Source organism: Balaenoptera ricei, chromosome 11 (assembly GCF_028023285.1).
Source record: "Balaenoptera ricei isolate mBalRic1 chromosome 11, mBalRic1.hap2, whole genome shotgun sequence".
NCBI lineage: Eukaryota > Metazoa > Chordata > Mammalia > Artiodactyla > Balaenopteridae > Balaenoptera > Balaenoptera ricei.
Window position 1 is genome coordinate 8,834,360 of NC_082649.1, and position 27,777 is coordinate 8,862,136.

Here is a 27,777-nt window from a genome sequence, read left to right on the forward strand (position 1 = left end):
CAACATAATAAAGGCCATATATGACAAACCCACAGCCAACATTGTTCTCAATGGTGAAAAACTGAAACCATTTCCTCTAAGATCAGGAATAAGACAAGGTTGTCCACTCCCACCACTATTATTCAACATAGTTTTGGAAGTTTTAGCCACAGCAATCAGAGACAAAAAAGAAATAAAAGGAATCCAAATCGGAAAAGAAGAAGTAAAACTGTCACTGTTTGCAGATGACATGATACTATACATAGAGAATCCTAAAGATGCTACCAGAAAACTACTAGAGCTAATCAATGAATTTGGTAAAGTAGCAGGATACAAAATTAATGCACAGAAGTCTCTTGCATTCCTATACACTAATGATGGAAAATCTGAAAGAGAAATTAAGGAAACAATCCCATTTACCATTGCAACAAAAAGAATAAAATACCTAGGAATAAACCTACCTAAGGAGACAAAAGACCTGTATGCAGAAAACTATAAGACACTGATGAAAGAAATTAAAGAAGATACCAACAGATGGAGAGATATACCATGTTCTTGGATTGGAAGAATCAACATTGTGAAAATGACCATACTACCCAAAGCAATCTACAGATTCAGTGCAATCCCTATCAAACTACCAGTGGCATTTTTCACAGAACTAGAACAAAAATTTTCACAATTTTTATGGAAACACAAAAGACCCCTAACAGACAAAGCAATCTTGAGAAAGAAAAACGGAGCTGGAGGAATCAGGCTCCCTGACTTTGGACTATACTACAAAGCTGCAGTAATCAAGACAGTATGGTACTGGCACAAAAACAGAAATATAGATCAATGGAACAGGATAGAAAGCCCAGAGATAAACCCGATAAACCCACACACATATGGTCACCTTATCTTTGATAAAGGAGGCAAGAATATACAATGGGGAAAAGACAGACTCTTCAATAAGTGGTGCTGGGAAAACTGGACAGCTACATGTAAAAGAATGAAATTAGAACACTTCCTAACACCATACACAAAAATAAACTCAAAATGGATTAAAGACCTAAATGTAAGGCCAGATACTATAAAACTCTTAGAGGAAAACACAGGCAGACACTCTATGACATAAATCACAGCAAGATCCTTTTTGACCCACCTCCTAGAGAAATGGAAATAAAAACAAAAATAAACAAATGGGTCCTAATGAAACTTAAAAGCTTTTGCACAGCAAAGGAAACCATAAACAAGACCAAAAGACAACCCTCAGAATGGGAGAAAATATTTGCAAACGAATCAACGGACAAAGGATTAATCTCCAAAATATATAAACAGCTCATTCAGCTCAATATTAAAGAAACAAACACCCCAATCCAAAAATGGGCAGAAGACCTAAATAGACATTTCTCCAAAGAAGACATACAGACGGCCACGAAGCACATGAAAAGCTGCTCAACATCACTAATTATTAGAGAAATGCAAATCAAAACTACAATGAGGTACCACCTCACACCAGTTAGAATGGGCATCATCAGAAAATCTACAAACAATAAATGCTGGAGAGGGTGTGGAGAAAAGGGAACCCTCTTGCACTGTTGGTGGGAATGTAAATTGATACAGCCACTATGGAGAACAGTATGGAGGTTCCTTAAAAACCTGAAAATAGAAATACCATATGACCCAGCAATCCCACTACTGGGCATATACCCTGAGAAAACCATAATTCAAAAAGAGTCATGTACCACAATGTTCATTGCAGCTCTATTTACAACAGCTAGGACGTGGAAGCAACCTAAGTGTCCATCAACAGATGAATGCATAAAAAAGATGTGGCACATATATACAATGGAATATTACTCAGCCATAAAAAGAAACGAAATTGAGTTATTTATAGTGAGGTGGATGGACCTAGAGTCTGTCATACAGAGTGAAGTAAGTCAGAAAGAGAAAAATAAATACCGTATGCTAACGCATATATATGGAAACTAAAAAAAAAATGGTTCTGAAGGACTTAGGGGCAGGACAGGACTAAAGATGCAGACGTAGAGAATGGACTTGAGGACACAGGGAGGGGGAAGGGGAAGCCGGGACCAAGTGAGAGAGTGGCATGGACTTATATACACTACCAAATGTAAAATAGATAGCTAGTGGGAAGCAGCTGCATAGCACAGGGAGATCAGCTCGGTGCCTTGTGACCACCTAGAGGGGTGGGATAGGGAGGTGGGGAGGGAGACGCAAGAGGGAGGAGATATGGGGATATATGTATATGTATAGCTGATTCACTTTGTTATAAAGCAGAAATTAACACACCATTGGAAAGCAATTATACTCAAATAAAGGTGTTAAAAAAAATCAGAATAGCAAAATTCCTTACGGTAAAAAGAAGCCATTTTACTCTCCCAACTCTATATGGAACCAATTTTCATTTTAACCAGTTTTTCCCAAGTCCACTGAGCGTTGGTATCAGAAGGTCTCGTTACACAGGTATTTAGTTCTGTTGCAAATTAACAGCAATAAAGAAACCAAGCACAGCCACAGAACCAGCCTCCTCCCAGCTCATGATTATAGCTTGCTGGGGGACTCTACCAAAATTGCATTGTGTGTTTACGACACAAAGAAATTCTTGAGGGTGGTACTGATATACCCATTAACGACACTGGTATTTTTCACCCCATGGGACAGACAAGGAAAAGGGATTTTATTTTGTTATGAGAAGCACTTTCTTGCTTATAGTTAACTTTTATTGTTCACAAAGGATTTCAAAGTATTACCAAAGAATATGAACACCATACTTGAATCATCTGGGCATACTGGACTTTCATAGCCTAATGGGTGGTGTTTCACACTGCATTTCTTTTCAATTCATCTTGGATTCATTAAAAATAAAATCACAGATGTTCACCAGATTCCTCGTCCCCCACCCACCTCCAGCCTTGGGCACTGAGGATGTGGGGCACTTGGGTGGCTTTCTAAGGCTTGGTCAAGGCTGAGGACTTGCCTGCGGCCCAAGTGATCCTGTTTCTGGGGTGTCTTGCTTCCTCGTCCACTTAGGAACCAACGGCCCCATAGTTCAGGCAATCTGGACTTGGAGTTGTCATTTATAGCCACCCAAACTTTGAGGATGACGAAGTTATGAAAACATGAGAAATGGACTCAACTAGGAGGAAAAGTTTTGAGAACCACAAAAAAAGAGAAAGAGGAAGGGTTGTATAGTGGGAAAAGTGATGAACTGATGGTTAGAGAGACTTAGGTTTTAGGTAGGGTGATCATAAAATTTATTATCCAAATTGCGACTCCTGTGAGGTTGAGAGAGATTACTGCTGATAATTCTGCTGGGACAGCAGGCACTAGTGGGGACTGTCCTGGTATGGCATGGTCACCGTAGTTCCAGGACACTAACTAGCTGTCTAAGCTTTAGCAAGTCACTTAGCATCTCTGAGCCTCAACTTCTTTTCACGAAAGAGACAACCTACAATCTTCCCAGCCTTTTTCCATGAAGGACCCCCTCTTCAACTTCAATCTCCATGTTTTCCTCATGTTTCCTCCCAACTTAAGGCCTCTTGCTCCACACCCAGGGGAGTTCTCCTAGAGTGTATTTACAACCTTAGGAGATCAACAGGGAGCAGGCATGGAATAACTGAGCAGCTGGTCATTCTCTTCTCCTGTCTCCCCCACCCCTACCCCATACTATCTCACTCTAGGGGAAGAAATGCAATGGTCAAAACCCCTCTGTAGATCGGGCAAAGTGGATCTCAGTTCTGAGGTCTGCAGAATCAGCTGGCGAAATAAATAAAGGATACGTTGGCTACCTAAATGCTCCATGGGTAGTGCAAACATTCTAGATTCTACAGCAGCACACTTGCAACGTGCTCAGTGGGGCAGTGCTGCCCACCAAGTGCTATTGGGAAATGAGCGTTAGGGGATGGTTGGTTGTGACAATGACGGAAGGTAGACACCACTAGCATTTTGTGCCCAGAAGTTGGGGGTGCTAAATGCCCTGCGATAAGCCAGAGACACTCGCATAGCAAAGAGTCATTCCACCCCAAATGTTAAAAGCATCCCCACCAAGAAACACTGAATAAAAGAATGGGCTTTTAAGTCTTACCTGTAAAGAATAACTTAGACCCTCTTAAGAGGGCTCAGATCACACTGGACGGCTTGCTATGGTGCCGGAGCATTGGGCAGAACTTCCAGAGGGAGCCACTTGGTTCTGACAGGCCCTGAATAAAAGGAAAGAGCAGAGGTGACACCGAAGGCACCGTGTAACTCATCCCCACCCTAGTCTGAAGTACACAAAGTATTTTGTGGGGCGGTTTCTTTTTTCTCTCAATGTTTACAGAATTGTTGAATCATTGTTTTCATTTGCTTATGAGATGATTGACATCGTCCCTGAAAACAGAAAAAACAACTTGAGCTAAATCTAAAATGCATGTATGCAGGCAACAGGGCGGTCCCTGGTCTCTGCTTTGCCTTCTGTGGTAAACTTGGACTTCTCCTGAGTTTGGTTTCATTCATTGCAGCTAGAAGTGTGTGGCGAATGAACTTTTCACCAGTCTTCCCATGGAACGGTTGACTCAGCTTTGCCGTGAGTTAGTGGCCCCAGGGGGAGAAGGCCAGGCCTCCTTCTCCATAAGATGCCTCCTGAAAGGGAAGAAGTCACTGACGACCCACAAAGGACGCTGTGGCCATAAATATTTCAGAATTTGGCTTCCTTAACATCTTAAATAATGGAAAACATTTGCTTGTTTAAGGCTTTTAAGTCCTCCGGTCTTTGGATTCAATCTCCAATGGCGAGGTACAAGCATGACGTCATGGTCAGGAGGAATGCACAGCACATAAAGCCTCGCCTGGGTCAGAGGGAAGCGCTAAGCTCTTGAGAGGGCCCTCAGACAAATATACAAATGTGGCCTAGCACACGTCAAAGACCTGTGCAAGGGCAAACACCCTCATGACTTTGGTCCTGGGAAGAGAGACCCGGCCTGGGATTAGAATTTACAGCTGACAAGCTGCTGATGAGGCAGTTATGGCCATTTAGTGCACGAATGGCCACTTTGGGAACAGGGGGCTTAGCACATCAGGCTGGAAATCTCAGAGTGAAGTGGAGGCAACCCCGTTCACCCGTGCTGGGATAAGTTTACTCACCCCACAATCTGCCCCCTGGGCCTTTTCTCTGCCTTCCTTTGATTTACAGCCCTCCCTGCAGTTCTGTAGAGCTTTGACATACATGACAATTTAGCATCAAGGGAATTCTCAAGACCAGGGGAAGAATATCTTTCTGGGCTATAAATGTCACTCTGAAATTCTTCTCATCTGTAATGTTTCAAGAGCATGTGAAATGTGCATGGCTTGCCCCCTGCAGTGTCCCTGTGCTCTAAGCGCTCACAACTCCCTGAGCCTATCTTGCTCACAAGTGTGCTTACACATGTCCTCTATGACCCCCAAAGTGTCAGCCAGCTTTACTGCAGTGGTTCTCAACTGGGAGCAGTTTTGTCCTGTGGGGGACGTTTGGTAATGTCTAGAGACATTTTTTTCTTTTTTGGGCCACGCTACGTGGCATGTGGGATCTTAGTTCTGCAACCAGGGATCGAGCCCGTGCCCTCTGCAGTGGAAGCGTGGAGTCTTAACCACTGGACCGCCAGGGAGGTCCCTAGAGACATTTCTAAACCCCTGGACCGCCAGGGAGGTCCCTAGAGACATTTCTGATGATCACAGCTGGATGGGAGGTGTTACCAGCACATAGGGGATGGATGTCAGATATGCTTCCAAACATCCTACAATGCACAAGACAATCCCCCACAACAAAGAAGGATGCAGTCCAAAACGTCAGTAGTGCCCACACTGAGAAACCCTGCGCTGGGGTAAGGGTGGACCACCTCTGCATAGGCCAAGAAAGTAATTATCTGAACTTGCACTGTGATGGAACTTTCTGTGATAATGGAAATGTTTAGTATCTGTGCTGGCCAGTACATTAGCTGGGAGACACATGAGGCTCTTCAGCACTTGAAATGTGGTCAGTGTGACTAAGGAACCAAATTTTTTATGTTATTTACTTTTAATTAATTAAATGTTAATCATCCCATTCAGCTAGTGACTACTGTTTTGGACAATGCAGGTCCATATAATGGGAGCTTAGAAGCAGTGGAATAGCCTGCCCTGGCGGGTTATCTACTCCACCGGCTTATAATTAGAATTCCACAGCTAGACACTCCTTCTTTAGCTAAGACTTTGACCCCTATTGGCATATTACCCTGGGAGGGAGAGGACCTTTAATTTATCAAGAACCGATACTAATTTAATATGACTAATGGATCTGAAAAATGTTTGGGGGGCCCTGAAGTGAAGGAGAGGCCACCATGAGATGGGGGGCTTGGGGGCGGCATCTAGAGGAAAGCTGAGGGGGTGGTGACATGTGCTAGAGGTAGCAAAGGCCACCTGTGCCTAATTTCATCACATAAGCTCTGCTGAGAACAGAAGCCAAATACAGTCGCCCCTTAGTATCCGCTGGGCGTGGGTTCTAGGATCCTCCACGAATACTGAAATCCACAGATGATCAAGTCCCTTATGTAAAATAGTGTAATAGGGTTGGTCTGTGGAACTGGAGGAAGAGGATGCCAGGGAAACTGGAACACGGTTGGCGGGGAGGGGGGGAACCCGTGGAAGAGAAACCGGAAGCAGAACCCATGGAAGCAGAACCACTGTACTCACAATTCCCACTCAGATATATGTTCTGTGAAGACTAGAGCCAAAGGGAGGCAGAAGAGACCAAGTGTGTCACAAAGGCGAACCTGTTTCCAGCTCCTTCTCCGCCTGCCTTTGGCTTTTAGGCCAAGTCTCCAACCACTAAGGTATTATGGGGCTCCCTCCCTTATGTAGCCCAAATAAAAGCAGTAATAAACCACAAAACACAAAATGGTTTTTCCCTTTGATCTGATTATGAAATTTTGGATAAGCTCGTCAAAGCTGTATGGTTGTGATTTCTGCTGGTGCCCTAAGCACATAAGTGCCTCCTTCTTAATCTAGCTCTGCTTTAGGGTCTTCTAAGCACATAAGTGCCTCCTTCTTAATCTAGCTCTGCTTTAGGGTCTTAGTTGTAGGGCTTACAGTCTTTGTAGTTCATTGAATAGCTAGCGTATTGTACAAATTTTCCTCAATGAAATATTGTGTACTCAACTTTAAAATTTTCTAGAGAAGGACGTCACCAACCTCACTTGGTAAGCTACATCTACCCATGTTTCTTGAGATGGGGAAAGAATAATAACTAAACCAAACCAAACACAAGTCCTCTCTTCCTAAATGTTCTATAGGGCTCAAACTGGAGGTCCTGGGGGCATAGATTTTGGTCATTCCCCAGGGGAACAATGGAGATTGAACAGAAAGAGTAAGTCCACCAAAATTATGACAGGGACTGGGAACTGTGATACAAGGAGAGCTAAAAAGATGAGAATTCTTCTGTCTAGAAAGACACAAGGTGAGAGAGATACATGATGAAAGAAGACAGAATTGCAAACTTTGACTTTTTCACAGATCGCTAGTTTGTCTGAACATGGCAGGGGTGAGAGGGGAGCAGAGGGGAAGGTAGGTAAATTTAGGACAGTAAAAGGAAGTATTTCTGTCTTAGTCCATTCAGGTTACTATAAACAAAATACCATGGACTGCGTGTTTATAAACAGCAGAAATTTATTTCTCATAGTTCCAGAGGCTGGGAAGTCCAAGATCAAGGCACCAGCAGATCTGGTGTCTGAGGGCTCACTTCCTGGTTTATAGACATCCTATATCCACATGTCTCACATGGAGGAAGGGACAAGAGAGCTCTCTGGGCTGTCTCTTACAAGGGCGTTAATCACATTCATGAGGGCTCCACTCTCATGACCTAACAACTTTCCAAAGGCCCTACCTCCAAACACCATCACACTGGGGATTAGGTTTCAATGTATGAATGTTGTGGGGACACAAACACTCAGCCTACAGCATTCTGTCCCTGTCCCCCTGAAATTCATATCCTTTTTGCATACAAAATGCCTTCATTCCATCCCAATCGCTCTCAAAGTCTTAATTTCTTTCAGCAGCAGTTCAAAAGTCTAAAGTCCAAGGTCTCATCTAAATATCATCTAAATCGGATATGGGCAAGATTCAAAGTGTGAGTCGTCCCGTGGCACATTCCTCTCCAACTGTGAATCCCTGAAACCAGACAAGCTATGTGCTTCTAAAATACAAAGGTAGGACAGGCATAGGATAGACCTTCCCATTCCTATGGAGAAATAGGAAACAAGAAAGGGATGTCAGGTTCCAAGTAAGTCCAAAACCTAACAGGATAAACAGCATTAAAACTCAAGGCTTGAGAACACTCCTCTTTGGCTTAGTGCTCTCCCTTCCAGGCCCACTGGGGTGGCAATGTCACCGCATGTGTCAGTGGGACAGCCCGTTAGTGGCTCTCTGCTAGGGCTCTGCCACACCGTGGTTCTCTTCTGGGCCCTTGTGGCTCCCCCAGGGGGCCCTATCCATGCCATGGTTCCACTGGATGCAGCCCAAGCTGGAGAACCTCCTTGCAGGGACCCACACCTGAAGCACTGCAGGGGCATCTTGCCTCACCTGACCCAGAAAGCTGGTCCCACCCTTTGAAATTACTCTGCTCCCTAGGCCCTTGCACTCTGGCCTGTGATAGGAGTGGTGTGTGATGGCCTCTGAATTGCCTTCAGGGTCATTCTTCCATAGCCTTGAAGAACAACACTTGGCTTGAGATGGCTGAGTCATATTCAGCTCCTTAGTAAATAGTTGCTTGGCCATACTCTTCATGATCTCATTTTTTGCCATATGGACAGGCTGAGAATCTTCCAGATCTTGAAGCTCTGCTTTCTTTTTGCTTAATTCCATCTTTAAGTTTTTTCTCTCCCCTCAAATTTTGCTATAAGCGGTTGGGAAGAGCCAAGCTGTACCTTCTGCACTTTTCTTAGAAATAGCTTCAGTTACATATCCAATTTCATCACCCACTAGTTCCACCTTCCACTAAACACTAAAGCACAAACACAATTCAGCCAAGTCCTTTGCCAGTTTGTTACAAGGATGGTCTTTCCTCCAGTTTCCAATAGCATGTTCCTCATTTTCCTCTGAGACCTCTCAGAATGGCTTTTCTGTCCATACTTCTACCAACATTCTTTTCATGATTACTTAGGTATTCTCTAAGAAGACTGAGGCCGTCTCTACAGTTCTCTTTGCTTTCTGAGCTCTCACCAGAATCACCCTTAATGGTCCATTTATCTCAATGTAGGATTTTTCTAGCATAGTAAAAATTCTTCCAGCCCCTACCCATTATCCTCACTACCCAATGCCTCCACGTTTTACAGTATTTGTTACAGCCGCACCCCACTTCTCAGTAGCAATTTCTGTCTTAGTCTGTTCAGGCTGCTACAATAAAAACACCATAGACTGGGTGGCTTATAAACAGACATTGATTTCTCACGGCCCCGGAGGCTGGAAATTCCAAGATCCAGGCATCAGGAGATTTGTTATCTGCTGAGAGCCCTCTTCCTGTTTCCTAGACAGCCATCTTCTTGCTGTGTCCTCACGTGGCATAAGGAACAAGGGGGCTCTCTGGGCTCTCTTAAAGGAGCACTAATCCCATGCATGAGGGCTCCACCCTCATGACCTAATCACCTCTCAAAGGCACACTTCCTAACACCATCACGTTGAGGATTAGGTTTCAATATATGAATGGGGGGTGGGGGACAAACATTCATTCTATGGCAATTATTTAATACAGTGTAGTAGTTGGTGGGGAGGAGTGATTTAAGAGCCTTTAATCTCAATGCCAAGGGCTGCAGAAATAAAGAGCTCAAAGATGTTTAAATAAAAAATGACAGTTCCATAATGAATTCTTGACTGGAGAAAACTACGGGGTTTAAAGCTAATCTCTTGAGATAAGCACAGAGAGGGGCTCCATCTCCTTCCCATAAGGACCCCTGTGCCGTTCTCCAAAACGGGACACTAGACCCGTCTTGCCATAAGTCTTTGGGGTTTATCTCATTTGGCCACTCCCGCTGTGGAATAGAGGTGAGCTAATCTCCTAAGTGAGTTTGCCATTTACCCATGTTTGACACAAGCAGCTTTTACATGTTAGTGCTAAACAGGCTGAGAAACACAGTACCCCCCTGGGAAGAAGTGGGAGTTTCCCTGTGGCAGCAGCAAGCCCAGGCTTATGGGGTTGGGAGCTGTAGTTCAGATGCACTGATAGCTGTTTTTAAACTGATCCACTCTAAGTCTTTGAGTGCAATGGCTGATTATTGGGTCAACAAACATGAAAAGCTTTGTCACTGGCCCAAGTTTGAACCAAAAGCAACATGTCTTTCATGAGCATTTAGGATGAAAGATGTAAGATTAAAACAGAAAATCTTGGTAGCAGTGAGCACCATTTGAGGGTCTTTTTTACGTGTGCTTTGCCCTAAGAGAAAAAGTAAAGTAATAAGATCTATGAAATGTCCTTGATCTTTTTTCAGCCCAGGGTTGGAAGCCCTGAGTTACCTTCATGTTTCCATTACAAGAACTGTAGGGTAGGGTTTCCAATGGGACTTTCAGCTTTTAGCTTAATAAGACGATGACACTCATATATAGTGGTGCAGTGAACAAAGGTTCAAAGAAACACTTTACTGAGTGCACATTTGACCATATCATGCCTCTTCTTAAAATCCTTAAAATTTATCGGAAGCTCTCCATTACCTGCAGGATGGGGCCAGGGGTCTCCTGGTGAGTACCTATACCTCTCGTCTTTGCTCCCATCTCATTGAGGTACTTCCAGTTCTCCAAATGCTTCACATTCTCTCGTAACCCCACGCCCTTGCACGTGCTCTGCCCTCACAGTCATATGCACCTTCCCTGCAAAACCAAGCTCAACGACCCTTGAACTATCCATAGATTCTCCTTTGCGCTCTGTGCTTCACTTCATTATAGCCCCCGTCACATCCTACTGAAATTACCTCCTAACTCAACTGTGAGATTCCTGAGGCTGGGACTGGGTGTTATGTTGCAGCCATCCCCACTTTCCGAATGCCTAGCATGAGGCCAGGCACAAAAGTAGTAGCAGGTCCATAAATGCTTAATGAGGGAAATGAGTGAGTTTCAGTGAACTGCAAATGATGGAGAGCTTTTTGACCAAGGTGCATCCCATATTTTCTCTCTGGCAGAATAACTGCTAAGAGAACAGTTAAAGAAGAGCAATAAATGCTAATATGAGAGTACCTTCCTATCAGCTCCACATAAAGATATACTCTAAACCCCGCAGTTTCCCTTAAAGTAAGAACAGAAATAGTTCATACACTTCAGAAAAAGAAAAAGGAAGGAGGGAAGAAAGGAAGGTAAGAAGGAAGGAAGGGAGGGAGGGAGGGAAGGAGGAAGGAAAGTCCTTTGCTTTTGAAAGTCTACCTCAGGCACAAGAGAAGAGATTATTTATATTTTGTGCTGAGGCTTGGTCCATGAACATAAAGAAGAAAGCCACTGAAATTTATTACTTTCCATTCATAAGATTAAAAGAGGGATGTCTTTCAGTTCCTGACTGGTCAAAAGACACAAGTTATATTTCAACCATAAACCTTTTCTGAAGAAGCTCAGAAGTGTAGGAGTTGCGTTAGACAATGGAAACCAAGCTGCACCTAACATGAAGCGCCTGATTAATTAGTCTGTTTGCCAATACCTCCCCTTTTCATTTCTTTGGAAATGAATAAGCTTTGTTATTCGCCTCCACTGGACTTATTGTGCCTCTCAGGGACTGAGGCCCCTCTTGGAAAGAGCCGCTCCATCTCCTCCCCCTCTCGCTGTGGAAAGGGAGTGCCAGGACAAGCGTGCCCTCCCAGGACGCGGGGAAGATGTCAGGTGAGTGACAGGTGCAGAGGCCGGGCAGGGCCGCAGCGCCTGGAGAGGCTCGGCCTCCTGGCAGAGAAGGCCGTCTCAGCTTGCTTCCCTCTGCGATGGCTCATCAGGTGCAGCTGGGATTTGGGCGGCCCGCAGCTGTGTTTAGGAGGGCATTTGTTTTATCTACCATATCCTTTGAGGATTTCAGGGCAGGCCATTTAATCTATTTTAATGAATGCTCTGGCAGTTTCTGAACACGGGGCTGTGTCTGCGTGCCCCGAGGAGTGGTTATTTTCACTGTTGCGGAGATTGACTAGAACATGTATTCACGGATCCTTTCGGATGTCTGTTTCCTCTGACGTTCCTCCAGTTCAGGCCTAAACAGGAAGACAGCTGCAGGGAGAGAGGCTTCAGCTCGGAAGCTGGGGTTCCCTGGTTTTCTCCCTTTTCCACATACTCATCAGCTCATCGATCACCTCTTCATACGATTTATAACCCTTTAACAGTTTGCAAATCTGCCCCCTAGATTGGCTAAAGAAATATGGCACATCAATTAAAATCAAGTTGTACAAAGTCGCTTAATGGAATAGGGAAATGTGATCTACGCAGGGGAGAGATCGGCTTACAAAAATAGTTTTTGAGTAAATGACTACATATGTTCATATATATGATTTTGAAAAGAAATAGGAGCCACACAAAAATAATAATGCTTATTCCTGGAGTGCAATTAAGGATCATTTTGATTTATTCCACACACATTGAAAATTTTTTTCCAGTGAGCTTGCATTGACTTTTACAATCTGAAAAATAATACAGAATTTTAAGGAAATGAAATGAATGCATGCAAATAAGAGAAAACAATTATTTCCTATCTCCTCTAGTCCTGTCATCACCGCCATAGTTTATTGCTCATTTTTTCCCCTCACCTACAAAAATCTCCTTGTATGTCACCTTCTCTTTAATCTGTCCCATCTTTATTCATTCTCTCTCAGAAAGGTCTTCCTGTAAAGGAAATCTGACCAAGTAGCTCCCCTAAATCCTCCAGGGTTTCCTATAGAATAAGGCAGTCCAAAACCCTCAGTCTGAAGCTTAAAATGCTTCAGAAGCTCATCAGCACCTGAGGTTCAATGCCAACTCTTATGTCCCCATCCCAGGTCACTGGAAGGCTGTCTGGGTCTCTCCTTCTTTGAAAACGGCATCCCCTGGGACCCCCTTCTCCTTCTTGCCTCTCCCTGTCCTCACGTACCTCATTTATCTCTGACTCCACCCTCAAGAGTCAACCCCAGGGACTTCCCTGGTGGCGCAGTGGTTAAGAATCCGCCTGCCAATGCAGGGGACACGGGTTTGAACCCTGATCCAGGAAGATCCTACATGCAGAGGAGCAACTAAGCCCATGTACCACAATTACTGAGCCTGCGCTCTAGAGCCCGTGAGCCACAACTACGGAGCCCACGTGCCACAACTACTGAGCCTGCACTCTAGAGCCCACGAGCCACAACTACTGAAGCCCACGCGCCTAGAGCCCGTGCTCCGCAAGAAGAGAAGCCACTGCAATGAGAAGCCCGCACACCACAACGAAGAGTAGCCCCCGCTCACCGCAACTAGAGGAAGCCCGCGCACAGCAACGAAGACCCAACGCAGCCAAAAAAAAAAACAAAAAGTCAACCCCAGCGTCACCTCTCACAGGAAGCCTTCCTTGCCTGCAGTTAGGGGTACTCTTTTCTTGTTCATATCTCTGTATGAGCACTTACAACATCACATAATTGCTACTTTGTGTGTCTCTTTTCTCCACCTGAAGGGAAGGCAGATGCTCTGTCCTACTCTGTGCTCAGCTCCCAGAGCAGCGTCAGGCACTAGGAGGTGCTTAATAGACCTTAGTGAAAGACTATACCCTTAGCGGGCATTGACGGGAGGAGGGGGCTGAGGGAATCAATTCTATTGATTTATTGCTGTGACTGTAGAAACTGCTAATTCTTCGTTAACCAAGTTTAGGGTCTCTCTTTCCTCAGAGGATGGTAATGCACTTGAAAATTTTAAGATATTCAACTATGCCAGCATTTATCTACTTTATACACTTGGGACATGAGATGCATCCCATTAGCTGTGCTTTATAAACACACTTCAATATACTTCCCCTTTGTAGCAAGGTAACTCTGGATAAGTGAATGTTACTTGGTGTTATGGGTTGAATTGTGTCCCCCTTAAATTCATATGTTGAAGTCCTAACTCCTAGCACCTCAGAATGTGACCTTATTTGGAAATCAGGTTGTTGCAGATGTAATTAGTTGAGTTAAAATGAGGTTGTTAGGGTGGGCCCCCTGATATAATATGACTATTGTCCTTATAGAAGGGGGAAATTTGGACAGACAGACAGACAGACACACACAGAGGGAGAACGCCATGTGAAAATGAAGGCAAAGATGGGGGTGATGCTTCTACAAGGCAAGAAATGCCAAGAATTGTCAGAAGACCACTAGAAGTTAGGGGAGAGATATAGATTTTCCTCAGAGCTCTCAGTAGAAACCAAACTGCTGACACCTTGATGTCAGACTTTAAGCCTCCAGAACTGTGAGATCATAAATTTCTGTTGTTTAAGCCACTCAATTTATGGTACTTTTTTTACAGCAATCCTAGCAAACGAATACACTCAGGGACCCTTGAGTGAAATATCAGAGCGGAGCACTTTATCCTAAATCTCCACTATTGAACTCTCATTTTGGTCCCAGCGTCCAGCATGATTATGGTTCATTTCGCAAATGGGAAAGGGAAAGACCTATTCTACCTCTTTTGAAAATTTCATTATGGGTGTTATTTTTTTTTTTCCTAAACTTTTAAATATTTTCAACTGAGAAAAACAACATATCTGAATTTAAGTACATACAGAAATAAATTCAAGAGGTAAAAGGATAAATAAGTCCCCTGCTTACTCTCAGCTACTCAACTCCCCTCCCCAGAGGCAACCTCTTTTATGTCTGTGCATATGTATATTTCATTTTTTACATAATGATCATATACTCTAAACATCATTCTGTCTGTACCTTGATTTGATCGCTGAGTTTCCAATGTTGGAGATAATTCTCTATTAGAATACACAAACATGCCTCATTCTTTTTGAGGACTGCATTGTGTTTCTTTGACAGATATTTTCTGCCTGTTCTTAATAACTTCTCGGCTGGCTTTTCTTAAAACAAACAGAAAGCATTCCCAAAGTTCTCTTTGCAGCCTGCACAGGGCTGAGCCTGCCCACGGTTCTTATCCCTTTAAAGAGATGGATATTTTCTTTGTCACCAGAGGTTGTTAGATAAGCTTTAAATTCCGTGAAAGCTGGCTTTCCTCATGTTTTATGCAGGTATCTCCAAAGCACAGCAGCTTATGTCTGGTGTACGGCTGGCCCATCTTGGCTCACTAGATCTTGTTTCAACAAGTTTTTCTTCTCCCATGGGCTCTGCTAGAAATGACCAATTAGTTACATGTTGGGCCAGATGAAATGTGAGACCACATGCGTTAATCAAAACCTTTGAGTAATGTATCCATTACCTTCCTGTGGCTCATGGGGCCATCATTCACTTCCCAAATGCTACTGCACTGGGATTTCAGGACTCACCTGACTTCTCTCTGCTTGCATTTCTTGAACCTTTCCTACATTTTTACAGAGACGATCGGTAAATGCTTCTGGTTCAACAAGATTGTACTTGCATTCGTTATCTAATTTCCCAAAATAAGTTAATGAAGCCATTCAGCTGTAATATAAATAACTACATGCTACTTCATATGGTTGATTCTGAATGTGAGCTTAAGGAGCTAATGGCTATGTGTAACTCATTAATTTTCACCTCGAATCTAAGAAGCTGTTTAAACATTAGCCATGGCCACAAATTCAGATGATCTTCACAAGCCATATTTGCATGGAACATCGTCCCTAGTGGGTCTGTGATTTTTGAATAGGCCAAGCAGCCCATGTGCAGGATATAAATTTCCTTCTTTTTCAAAAAGTATCTGTATCTCATTCATCCTTCAGTGTCTGATTACACCCCAGGAGTCTTCCAAAACCTGCCCTGTCTTAATAAATAGCTTTCCCTCCTTATTTAAGAGCAAACTGTGCACCTCTACTTAGCTCTTGTTTCTTTCAGGGTTGCTTAAGATATTGTTTCCCTGCTGGCTTCCTTTCCTAAGCTGCCCACATGCCTGGAGGATAAAAGCTGTCTGTCTGTGCCCCTCAGACAGAGAAGATCAGTCAGTATCCATTGGTGAAGAGATGACCATCACACATTCAGATTATCAGAGAGCAATAGTGAACATTTATAGAGCACTCACTGTATACACATAAGGCATCATTTAAATAATTTTACACAAATTATCTCATTTAATTGTCATAATATCCTTTATGTGATATTATTATTATTATCTCCAGTTTATAGAAACAAAGAGAGACATTTTAAGCTCCTTGCCTAAAATCACACAGCTACTTTTTGACTTTAGATGATGTATTCTTAGACACTAAGATGCCTGTGTCTTAGCGAGCCCTAAAATCTACAAAATTGATAAAAATCTAGCCATCAAATTTGTATAATATAGAGGTTTAATTAATTTGAAAGTTCTGTCAACCAGTTATTTCATGGCCTTCTAATTCAGCTCCTTGCTTTTGTCCTAGAGGTCTCTTCTCGACAGACAGTGTGATCCAGTTATAACTCAAATCAGTTCTTGGCCCCCAAACTTTCCAATGCCTTTCCATTTCACTAGAGTAAAAGCCAGAGTCCTTATAATGGCCTATGAAGCTAAACAACAGCTGTTCCCACCACCACCCCTCCCCTGCCCACAACCTCTCTGACCTCATTTCCTACTCTCTCTCCTTTGCTCACATACTCCAGCCGTGTGGCTTCTGTGCTGTTCTACTAACAAGTCAGGCTTCTGCCTCACAGCCCTTTCCACTGAAGTTTCCTCTCTGAAATTCTCTTCCCCCAAATATTCCTCACCTTCTTCGAATTGTTACTTAAAAGGAAACTCCTTGGGCTGATGACTGATGGAGTAACTGGTTCCAGACTAGCTCATCCCCTGTAAATATAGGAAACTGGACAAGATAAGCACGGTAAGATACTTTTCAGGCAATGGAAAATAACCAGCACAAGACGTCAGTGCCTGGGAGAGGGGAGCGTGAGGGGAGCCCCACTGTTGTCCAGCTCTCTGCCTGGAGATCTGAACTTGCACAGAGCAGAGTAGTGCTGTGGAGTTGAAAAGGCAGGGATCAGGGTTCAAGGCAACTGAAATGGCTGGGATCTGTGCAGAAAGAAAGTCCTAAAATTCTATGCAGATGTGTGGGGCGGTCCCTCATGAGTTCATGGCTGAGGGCTGGAGTGTGCACGTGCCAGGCAGAACCATCCAAGCCTTACCAAATATCAGCTGCTATGGGGTTGAGACTGAAACAAATATAATAAAGGTTGAGCAGTTCTGGGGGTAAACATGTGAGTATTTAAGCTTAAATTAACAAAAATTTAATGAAATTTAAAATTCAGTTCCTCAGTCATGTTCAAGTGTTTAATAGCTGCTATACTGCATGGTGCAGACACAGAGTATTTTCCTCAATGCAGGAAGTTCTATTGAACAGTGCTGATCTCGAGTCTCTATGATGCACAATTCACAATGTCCAGCAGTCAGTCAGAAATCACTAGATGTCCAAAAACACAAATAAGCAAAAATCAGGATTGTGTAATTCACAGTAGACAATAAAAGAAGTAAAAAGAAACCTGATTCTAAGATGGACCAAATGTTGAACTCAGAAGATAAAGACTTTAAGACATATGTGTTTTACAGTATATATTCAAAGAATTAAAATTAGAAATATACTTATTAATTTTTTAAAAAGGTCCTACTGAGTGAATAGGTAAGGATCTTAGTAGAGAACTGGATATCATAAAAAGAATCCCATGGAAATTCTATAATTGTGCAATACCCGAAGTGAGTCATTCACTGGAGGGGCTTGGAGTGAAGATGGTAGAAGACTCAGTGAAGCTGGAAACACATCAGTAGAAATTATCAAAGAGAGAAAAAATATTAAGGAAAAATGAACAGAGGGTCAGGGACCCATAGAACAGTATCAAACAGTTTAACACATGTGTGATTGGTGTCCCAGAAAGAGAAGAGAGTGAGGACAGAAAAAAAAATCTGAAGTAACAGTTGCCAAGAAGTTCCGAATTTTTTAAAAAATGACTTACAAATCCAAGCTCAAGAATAAAGATAAAGAAAATCCTACATAGGAACATCATAGTCAAACAACTGAACACTGAACATAAAGACAAAATTTTGAAAGCAGCCAGAGAAAAAAGACAAATTAAATACAGGGGAACAAAGTTAAAAATGATTGCTAATTTTTCATCAGAAACAATAGCGGCTAGAAGACAATGAAACAACATTTTTCGAGTATTGCATGAAAAATTCTGTCCACCCAGAATTCTATATGAAACAAAAATATTCTTCAAAATTGAAGGTGAAATAAAGACATTCTTAGATAAACAACATCTGAGAAAATTCATCACCAGCAGACCATGCCAAAGGACGTCCTCCAGTCCAAAGGGAAATAATACCAGATGGAAATTACAGAAAGGATGAAAAGGAGGAGAAATGATAAATAATCGAATACACAAATTGTGGTATATTCATCCAATGGATTAATACTCTAATAAAGAGCAGTAACTATTAATAAATGCAATAACATGGATTAAGCTGACAAAAAGAAGCCACATACAAAAGACTTTGTGCTATATGTTCCATTTATATGACATTGTAAAACAGGAAAAACTAATCTATCGTGATATAAATAAAATCCGTGGTATCTTGGGGTGGGGCTAAGAGAATGACTATAAAAGAGTGAGGCGAAACTTTCTGGGGAGATGGGAATTTTCTACAGCTTGATTAGGGTAGTGGGTGTATATGTTGGTCAAAAGTCATCAATCTGTGCACTAAAATGTGTGAATTTTACAGCAGATAAATTAATAAGGTGGGTTAAAGTTTTTTTAAGGTACCGTCTCAGGGAGGCTTTCCCTCCTATTTAAAGCTGCACCCCAATACTACTTATTTTCAGTTTTCTCCCTAGTACATATCACTGTCTAACACACTGTATATTTTATTTATCTTGTTTTATCTTCCCTTCTAGAATGTAACTTCCATGTGGGCAAGGACTTTTGCCCATTTCTTTCATTTCTGTGAACAGTGCCAAGAACAGTAGTTGGCACATTATACTTAATAAATGTTGAATGAATGAATGAATGGATGAATGGATGAATAAATGAGTGAATGAATTACTGAATCCTTTACTGTTATCAAATGTAAGATTGAGTAGACAGGCTAAAATAAAGATACACTGAAATATCATGGAACTCGAGACACTGTATTTTAGTCTAACTCAAAGTTAAAAGGCAAGAAACCTGAGTAAGAAAGTAATATGGACTAAATACATAAACAAACGGTTGGCACGTCATGTGAGATACTTTACCCAGGCTCTCAGGTGAACTATGGATGTTTACAATAAATATTACCTCAGCTTTTTTTTTTGTACTTCACCCACTAGAAAATAGAGGTGTAACTTGGGAGTTAGGATAATAAGGGGGAGGGAAGTGGGGTTGTAGTTGGCAAGAGATAGAGGTGGGTAGGCTGCTATTTATCTTCCTGAGAAGGAAGGTAAATAGCATCTGGAGGCCCCTTTTTGGCTCTTTTAGAAAATTAGTAAGAATAAACTCTCTTGGGAATTCCCTGGTGGTCCAGTGGTTAGCACTCTGCGTTTCCACTGCAGGGGGTATGGGTTTGATCCCTGGTCAGGGAACTAAGATCCCGCATGCCCGTGGTGCAGCCAGAAAAAAAAAAAAGAATAAACTCTCTTAAAGGTATAGACATTGTGACACCTAGGCCTGGCACATCTCTGGTTACAGAAAGTACTGATAAGCACTTGTGATGGACATAATATTAGAATTTGTGTGGCCTCAATTCCTAAGAGTTAGGCCCCTCATTTAGCATCAAATTCCAGACAATTGAGAAAAATACACCTAGTCCATCCTACGGGAAGGTCCACCCTATTGAAGATATTTACCTTGAAGAGAGGGAAGTCATTCAAAGTAGGAGAACGTTTAGAAGGGGCGTGTGTGCAAAATATCCAACAGCATCATTTGTGCTCCTGTCCTAAGTGTCACACCCTTCCCATGAAAAGAGCAAACTGGATTCCAAGTTTCAGGTAAGGGCATGTTGATTCCAGGTCATAGTTGATAAAATAAGATTTGTACCTGCAGAGCCATCTGGATGGCTCTGAAGTACGTGCCCTCATTGCCGCTGCCTCCAAGGCAGACGGCAACCTCACTTCGACCTCTACTGCACTTAGATTACATAGCACACATTCCAGGGACCACATTCTGCTGGGTATCGTCCCTGGTTCTCAGCCAGCTTGACCGCTCCCCACCCTCCCTCATGACCATCAGCCTCTCCAGCTCCAAAGTTCAGAAAACAGGTACCTTTATTTATTCTTATCATTAAACAACAACAACAACTTTCTTCTCTTCTTTTTCATCCCTCTCCTTTCCCCGACTCCTGTCCCCAAACCCCATTAGAGAGTTAGTATTTAAAGAAACTGGAGACTGAGACTCAAGGATGGGGGAGAGGAGGGGAGAACTCATACTTCCCATTCCATGACCTTCTGAGTGTTAGAGTTATAAATGCCAGGAGTCAGCCCTTCCAGTGGTAAGAAAAGGAATCTGGGAGCATTCCTGTAAAAGTAGAGAAGATATCAAAACAGAAAGACGTTGTGTAAAAGATCTTCTTGTCTGGAATAAGGTGACTGGAAAGAGGGACCAGGGTGAGGCAGGATGGAGAGGGGATGGGAGTGAGAATGAAGTAAACTTAAAGGTTCTGAGAGAAGAAAGAGGGACAAGAAATCCACCCAAGGGAATATCTAAGATCTAACAGGGAGTTGCTGGGAGTGGAGGATGGGAGATGGAGAAGATGTGTTGATTGGTGCTTTGAACCAAGTCGAGGAAACTTGACTTTAGTAACAAGACACCATGACATTTATGACTTATTTCAACAGTTTGGGGCAGTGTGAAGGAATCTGGGGGCTTCAAGTTACTTGTGATGTTATCTTGGTTATCTTGGTGTGCTGGACAGCAGTGGAAAAGTGAACACCAAAGTAGCAGGTGTGAGTGTGTGTGTGTGTGAGTGTGTGTGTGTGTGCGAGTGTGTGTGAGTGTGTGAGAGCATGTGGGTGTGTGTGTGAGAGTGTGTGAGTGTGTGAGCATGTGTGTGAGAGCGTGTGTGAGTGTGAGAGCATGTGAGTGTGAGTGTGTGTGTGTGTGTGTGTGTGTGCTGCACTTTAGCTCAGTATGTGAAGCAAGAACCTGCCTCCTCCCCTGCTGTCACGGCTTCATTTCCAGGGGAACCTCAGATTGACCAAGACTGAATCTGCCCTTAGTCCCCTGTCCCCTACCCCAAGTTTCCAAAGAGACTTTCTGGAGGACGGATGATCTTCTTTTCAACCCCATAAACACCTGTAGAGGACTTACCTCCGAGTTGAAAGTACACAACATCATGCATTGGTTGTAAATACCAATATATAGAAGTCAGCATAACAGCATTAGTGAAAGGTATTTTAGGCTCAGATCAAAAGGCCGACTCAGTGTGATAGAAGGGGGTGTAAACAATTCCCAAGCTCACCTCGTGCTATTTTCTCCAGCTCAGGCCCTCCAGCCCACAGGCCTCTTGCTGCTCCTTAAACACGACCTCTGCCCCCGCTCTCTTTGCCGAAGGCTCTGACCCCTGACCTCCAGGGTCACAGCTCCTGAGACCTCTCTATCTGAAGGGTCTCCTATGCCACATCGCCCACTTTTGCTTCTTGGCGGCACTTAGCACTCTCTGGGACAGTCCAGGGTCTCTATTTATTTACTTGGTTTATCTGTGTCCCCACCTTTGGAATATAAGCTCCCTGAGCACAGGCACTTTGTCTATCCTCTCCTGCACTGAGGACAGCGTCTGGCACACAGAAGTACTCAGTAAGTGCTCACTGAATGAGTAAACATGCCCGTTGATATAGTATTTGTATCTTTTATGTTACGTAGAAGGCATTTTTCTGCACTAGGTACTGATTCAGCAGTCCCTCCCAGCCCTATCATTTCATACAATGATGAGGACGGTCCTTAAAAGACAAGAGACCAGTGTTAGGTGTTAAAGACTCACCCCGAAGAGCAACGCTCTTTACTGAGGCAGCAAATATCTGTAGTTCACTTTGGTTATGTGGTCACGAGAAGGCTCAGAGGCCCCCAGGTGAGTTCAAAGTGCCCTCTGTTTGCTGGGTAGAACAAATCTTATTATGAGGCACACACCAGAATTCGCAGGCAGGGAGGGCCTGGCCCTGTCTTGGACTCCTCTCCAGAGTCTCCGTCTGAGGCCGGCGTGGACCCTTGCCGGGGAGGAGTTCAGGGCTGGGGAGCACTGCCATTGCGGAGAGGATCCAGGCTGGCTGCTGACGGAGCAGTCGCCGGTTCAGCTTTTCAAGGCTCCCCACCTTGCTTTGATCACTCAACCAGTAACTGCTGCAGCCCTGAGTCTGTGCTCAGGGCCCCCCTGGGAGAGGGTGTGAAAACCCCTTCTGTCTGTGGGATCCCGAACAGCCAGCTTCGGCCCAGAGCTACCCAGTCAGGGCTGCCCTGAAGCTCCGTTGTGAGGGGTGAGCCAGTCCTCCCAGTTGCCCCTCCTCACCTCTGCCTTTCCAGCGCCAGCCCCTTCTCCTTTGCCCTTCACGGGTCTCCGTTTGGGCAAAGGGGCTGCTGTGGCCACAGCGTAGCCAGCCTGCTTTGCCCAGCCCTCACGCCACCTCTCCGCCAAAGAAGCAGAGCCAGGAGGTGCACGTGAAGAGGGTCACCGGGGCATGAAGACTGGGGTGCCCGGCCACTTCTTTTCCTCTTTATGAGCTGCAACTTTGGGCAAGTCACTTCACTCTGAGACTCAGTTTCTTTCCTTGTAAATCTGTGATAAAAATGCCCAATCTATCTGGCTCAGAGTATATCTTTAGGTTCAAAAGAGATGACGGATGGTGTACAGAGTCTTATCCAACCTTCTAAACTGAGAAGTTCACAGTTCACAGTTTTTCAGGAGCTAGCCTGGGCAATACAGTTTGATCTAGTAAAAAATAAACTAATTTACAATTGGCCCTTAATGGCCAAAAGTGGCTTCAAGGGTTATACCATTTGGGTAACATATTTTCATTTCTGTCCAATCTCTTCCTGTCTATCCAGCCTTAAGGAGAAATCATTTAAGGTGAGGATTTCAGGTTTCAGGCTGACCTCTAGAGGCAATGCCTTGAGAGAGAAGGGGCTTTGAAACACTCAGATCATAGTTTTGACGATTGTCCTTTTGGCTCATACACAAAGCCGACCCCCACAGAGCCTCATATAATCTGGACAGGGCCACAGCTGCTTTAGATGCCACCGTCACTAATAAACAACCAGTTATTTTGCAACTCTTGCCTCATCAAAACCATGTTTTTTCTCTTGGTTCAGTTTCTCTTTTAAAAGCACTGACTACAAATGGCAAAGACCAAGCAGACCTGGGCAACCCCAAACAGACGTCTTATCATCTGGCTTTGGCAACTTCCTGTCCTCTGTGACAAACCGTGGGAGCAGAAATAGAGACTCACAGACTCTCAGAGTAGATGGGAACTCAGATGTCAGCAGGCCTGACCGCCCTCAATGTCACCAGAAAGTGAACGTGCTTATTGGACACCTACTCTGTGCCAGATGCTATAGTGAGGGCTGGAGGGGATACAACCGAGATGCTGAACAAGACCAACTGCTAACCCCGAGGGAGGGCGGCAGGCAAGGAGACAAGCAGTTGGGATGCTCGGATAAACAGAGTGTAGTTGTACCCTCGGGGGCTCGTGGAGGGGATGGGATGTCAGCCAGGCTTGGGAGAATCAGAAAAGGTTTTGGGGGGGCTTCCCTGGTGGTGCAGTGGTTAAGAATCTGCCTGCCAATGCAGGGGACATGGGTTCAAGCCCTGGTCCGGGAAGATCCCACATGCCGCGGAGCAACTAAGCCCGTGCGCCACAACTACTGAGCCTGCACTCTAGAGCCCGTGAGCCACAACTACTGAGCCCACGTGCCACAACTACTGAAGCCCGCGCACCTAGAGCCTGTGCTCCGCAACAAGAGAAGCCACCGCAATGAGAAGCCCGTGCACCGCAATGAAGAGTAGGCCTCGCTCGCCGCAACTAGAGAAAGCCTGCGTGCAGCAACAAAGACCCAACACAGCCAAAAATAAATAAATAAAATTAATTAATTAATTAAAAAAAAAAAAAGAAAAGGTTTTGGGGGAGAGGTGGAGTCTTGAAGGAAGGAGAGCAGTGAGCCCGAAGATGATCAAAGGGGTGGATGGAAAGACATTCCAAGTGGAGTTTACAGCCTGTGCAGGGCACAGAGGCCAGAAAGGAAAAGAGGTGGGAAGAGAGCAAGGGAGACCGAGAGGGCGAAGTGAAGGGGTGAGGGAGGACCAGGGTCGGGGGATGTTGCTGAGCTCTTGCACGTCTGGGGAGCTGCCAGTTCAAGGTCAGGGGCAGAGGGAGATGAGGCGAGGAGTCCGGGCTTTCCTCTTCCGCAGCGTTAACAAGCCCAGTCCCTTCCGCTACTTCTCATAGGACACAGGAGGCTTTCTCCCCAGAAGTATGGGGCTTGAAAACCCCAGCTTTCCTCCTCTTATCTCTCCTCTAGCGAAGTGAGTTGTCTACACCAGGGGTCCCCAACCCCCAGACCGCAGACCGGTATCAGTCTGCGGCCTGTTAGGACCTGGGCCGCACAGCAGGAGGTGAGCGGCGGGCGAGCGAGTGACGCTTCACTTGCCGCTCCCCATCCACTCCTCATTGCTCCCCATCAACCCCATTGCTGGCATTACCGCCTGAATCATTCCCCCAATGGCCCCATCTGAGGAAAAACTGTATTCCTCGAAACCGGTCCCTGGTGCCAAAAAGGTTGGGGACTGCAGGTCTACACCACAGCCATCCAAGCACAGATGGAGCAGATGAATCCTCTCCAGGTCGGCAGTATAGACATTTACACAGCATTGAGCCCAGTTTGCTGTGCTTTATAACAATCAACGTCTGGCATTTGTTTCGTGGAGTAACTAATGCTGCCACCGACCACTTCCTCTTCACTCTTGCCTGTTCCCCAGGAACATGATCTTTTTATGTTGCTTTGTTTCCTTATGCCTCAAGTATAACTACTCAGCTTCTTCCTGCAGCTTCATTCTCTGAACCTAGGTCAATGTTAATTCAGAGTCTTAACGTCCCCCTTCCCCCAGGCAACATGGCACAATGGTAAGAAGAGTCTTCAGAGTCAGAGAGATCTGAGTTTGAATCTTGGCTCAGCTAGTTATTAACTGTGTGAATTCAGGCAAGTGACTTAACCTGTCTGAGCTTCAATTTCCTCATCTGTGTAATGCGGACAGTATCTATTCTTTAGAGCTGTGAAGAGCTTAGCTAATTTAGGTAATGTCCTTGGTACATAGTAGACATGGGAGTATGGATGGCTCTTAATAATAAAAACAACAGTAGTACTAATGATGATGACCTGGTACTTCTACTCACAGCCCTGGATCTACTGACTTAGAATTTCAGTTTTCCCATCTATTAAGTGAGGATAATAGCAATTATTTGGTAGAGTTATTTGGGGATCCAATGTGATAAAAATGTGTAAAACACACAGTGGGCTCTTGGAGCATGGGTATATCACCGTCTCCTCGCCCTCCAGGGCATTCTTCCCCTTTTAGCTGTCACATCCATCACTAGGCCCTTTCCCTCCATCTTGAGATGCTCCGGGCAGGGGTCTCAAGCGCTTTCTAGGCAAACGGCCTCCGAGATGAGGTTCTCCTATTTGGGTTGCCCAAGATCAAAGAGTCATTTTTTCTGTCCCTTGTTTCTCTCTTGTTCTCTCTTGCCTGTTATAGGTTGAATTGTATCCCTCACTCTCTCCCCCAAAAAGGAACCTTACATTCCTAAGGCCCAGTACCTGTGAATGTGACCTTATTTGGAAATAGGGTCTGCAGATTTAATCAAGTTAAGATGAGGTCATCAGGGTGGGCTCTAGTCCAATATGACTGTTGTCCTGACAAGAAGACAAGAGAAGCCACGTGGAGCTAGAGGCACGCAGCGAGGAGACAGCAGTGTGAAGACGGAGGGAGATTGGAGTTTTGTCACCACAAGGCAAGGAACACCTGGGGCTGCCAGAAGCTGGAAGAGACAAGCAAGCCTCCTCCCCTAGAGGCTTCAGAGAGCTCATGGCCTCACCAACACCTTGATTTCAGACTTCTGGTCTCCAGAACTGTGAGAGAATACATTTTGGTAATTTCGAGGCAATCAGTGTGTGGTACTTCGTTACGCAGCCCTAGGAAACTAACACATTGGCTACGTTACTAGTTTGAATCCACATGACTGAGAGGTTTATTCATTTGTGAAACAAACATTCCTAAGCCCACCTTTAGGATTAACTAGTTGTTTATCCAAATTAGGGATGTATTATGCAGTTATGTATAACATAAAATAGATCAAATGGAGTAAGGTTAGGCTGATGAGGAAGGGGAAAAAAACTGCTTAAGAAGACTCAAAACCCTACCTTACTGATGGACAAGAGACAGCAACTTTCTGTAAGAGCTGAAAGGGTCTTACGTGAATGTCAGGGCGGGAAGGGTAACAGGAGGTCATGATTCAGATGTCTCTGGGGAGCTGGCATTTTCGTGCTGATTTGATCTAAGATTCCAGCTTATGAAGAGATGAGGTTTACAGACTAAAAATTAGCCACAAGGTACAACTTTACTCCTGGCTTAACAGAAGACTGAAAGAATAAAGCAAGCAGCTTGTCAGAACTTGCAGGCCAGCGTGAGATGCCGTGGTTTGAACAAAACTGAGTTGGCCTGCGTATGAATTACAGGAAGAAAGGAAGGAAGAAACTGAGCTCTAAGGCTATTTGTTCCTTTTCTGTGGGACACGCTGAAGAAAAGATCGAGTCTCGTGTCACAGACCCAGCGGGAAAACATGGGGCCAGATGGGGCTGAAGGGGTGTGAGTCACCAGCGTCCCGCTTTCAGGAGCTCCATATTTGGGAGCCCAGCAAAGGCTCATCATGATTCTAATGGAGCCGTCTTGGTTCTGGGGCTGCTGTGAGCTTCAGCCAAATGTGTGTAGGTCTTAAAAGTTAGAATGGATGGTAATGGCCTTGGACTCACACAGCCTCATGTTTCAGGGAAAAATACTTAGAGCTCAGCTGGGTGGGGACGGAGGAGGAAACTGGGGTACACACTGTTGAAGGCATGATCAGATCTGATGGGGATGGGCATGTGCCCACCACCAGCCAATCAGAACTCTCCATTGTCCTGGCCACAGAATTGGCTTAGGAATGGGCACAGGGCACGTGTCAGCCCAAAGAGAGTCAATCTAGGGACTTTTGCACAGACTATGTCGGGAATGAGATGCAGTCAGATGGGTGGCTGAGAGAACAGTATGTTCCCGGAGCTGCTGGGGGCACCTTGTTACTGTTGGAAGAGTCAGCTTGAGTGAGTTCAGGGATGGAGAGAGAGACTCAGTCCCGATGAGACTGAGCCCCTGTATCCAGCTGTGCCCAAAGCTCTTTTCTGTTACATGAGCCAATATGCTCCATCCTTTTATTTTCTTAAGCCATTAGCAGTTAGGTTTCTTTTACCGGCAACCTAAAGAGTTCTGACTGATACGCAGACCTCAGCAAGACAACAATAGGACCACAGCACATACCACAAAAGTATATAGAAGCCAGACAGAAGATTCAACCTGTATGCACACGGCATATTGCACCTGAGGGCTTGTAAAATAGAGAGGGTATAAACACAGGAATGGTTACAAGAGTATTTTAGAGTATTTTAAAACACAAAATGATGGTGTTATTTCTTTAAATCCTTCTGGAATTAGGGAATAAAGACAAAGTTCAAAAAA

At 44.3% G+C, this 27,777-nt stretch overlaps 1 protein-coding gene across 1 annotated transcript in view; it reads right to left on the reverse strand.

Annotated features, from left to right (window-relative positions):
- Window positions 1-27,777, reverse strand: part of NEDD9 (neural precursor cell expressed, developmentally down-regulated 9) — a 292,795-nt gene that overhangs the window by 135,316 nt on the left and 129,702 nt on the right. The window contains exon 6 of the mRNA XM_059937922.1: window positions 4,067-4,181. The gene's annotated coding sequence lies outside the window, so the exon portion shown is untranslated. The remainder of the gene's footprint in view (window positions 1-4,066; window positions 4,182-27,777) is intronic.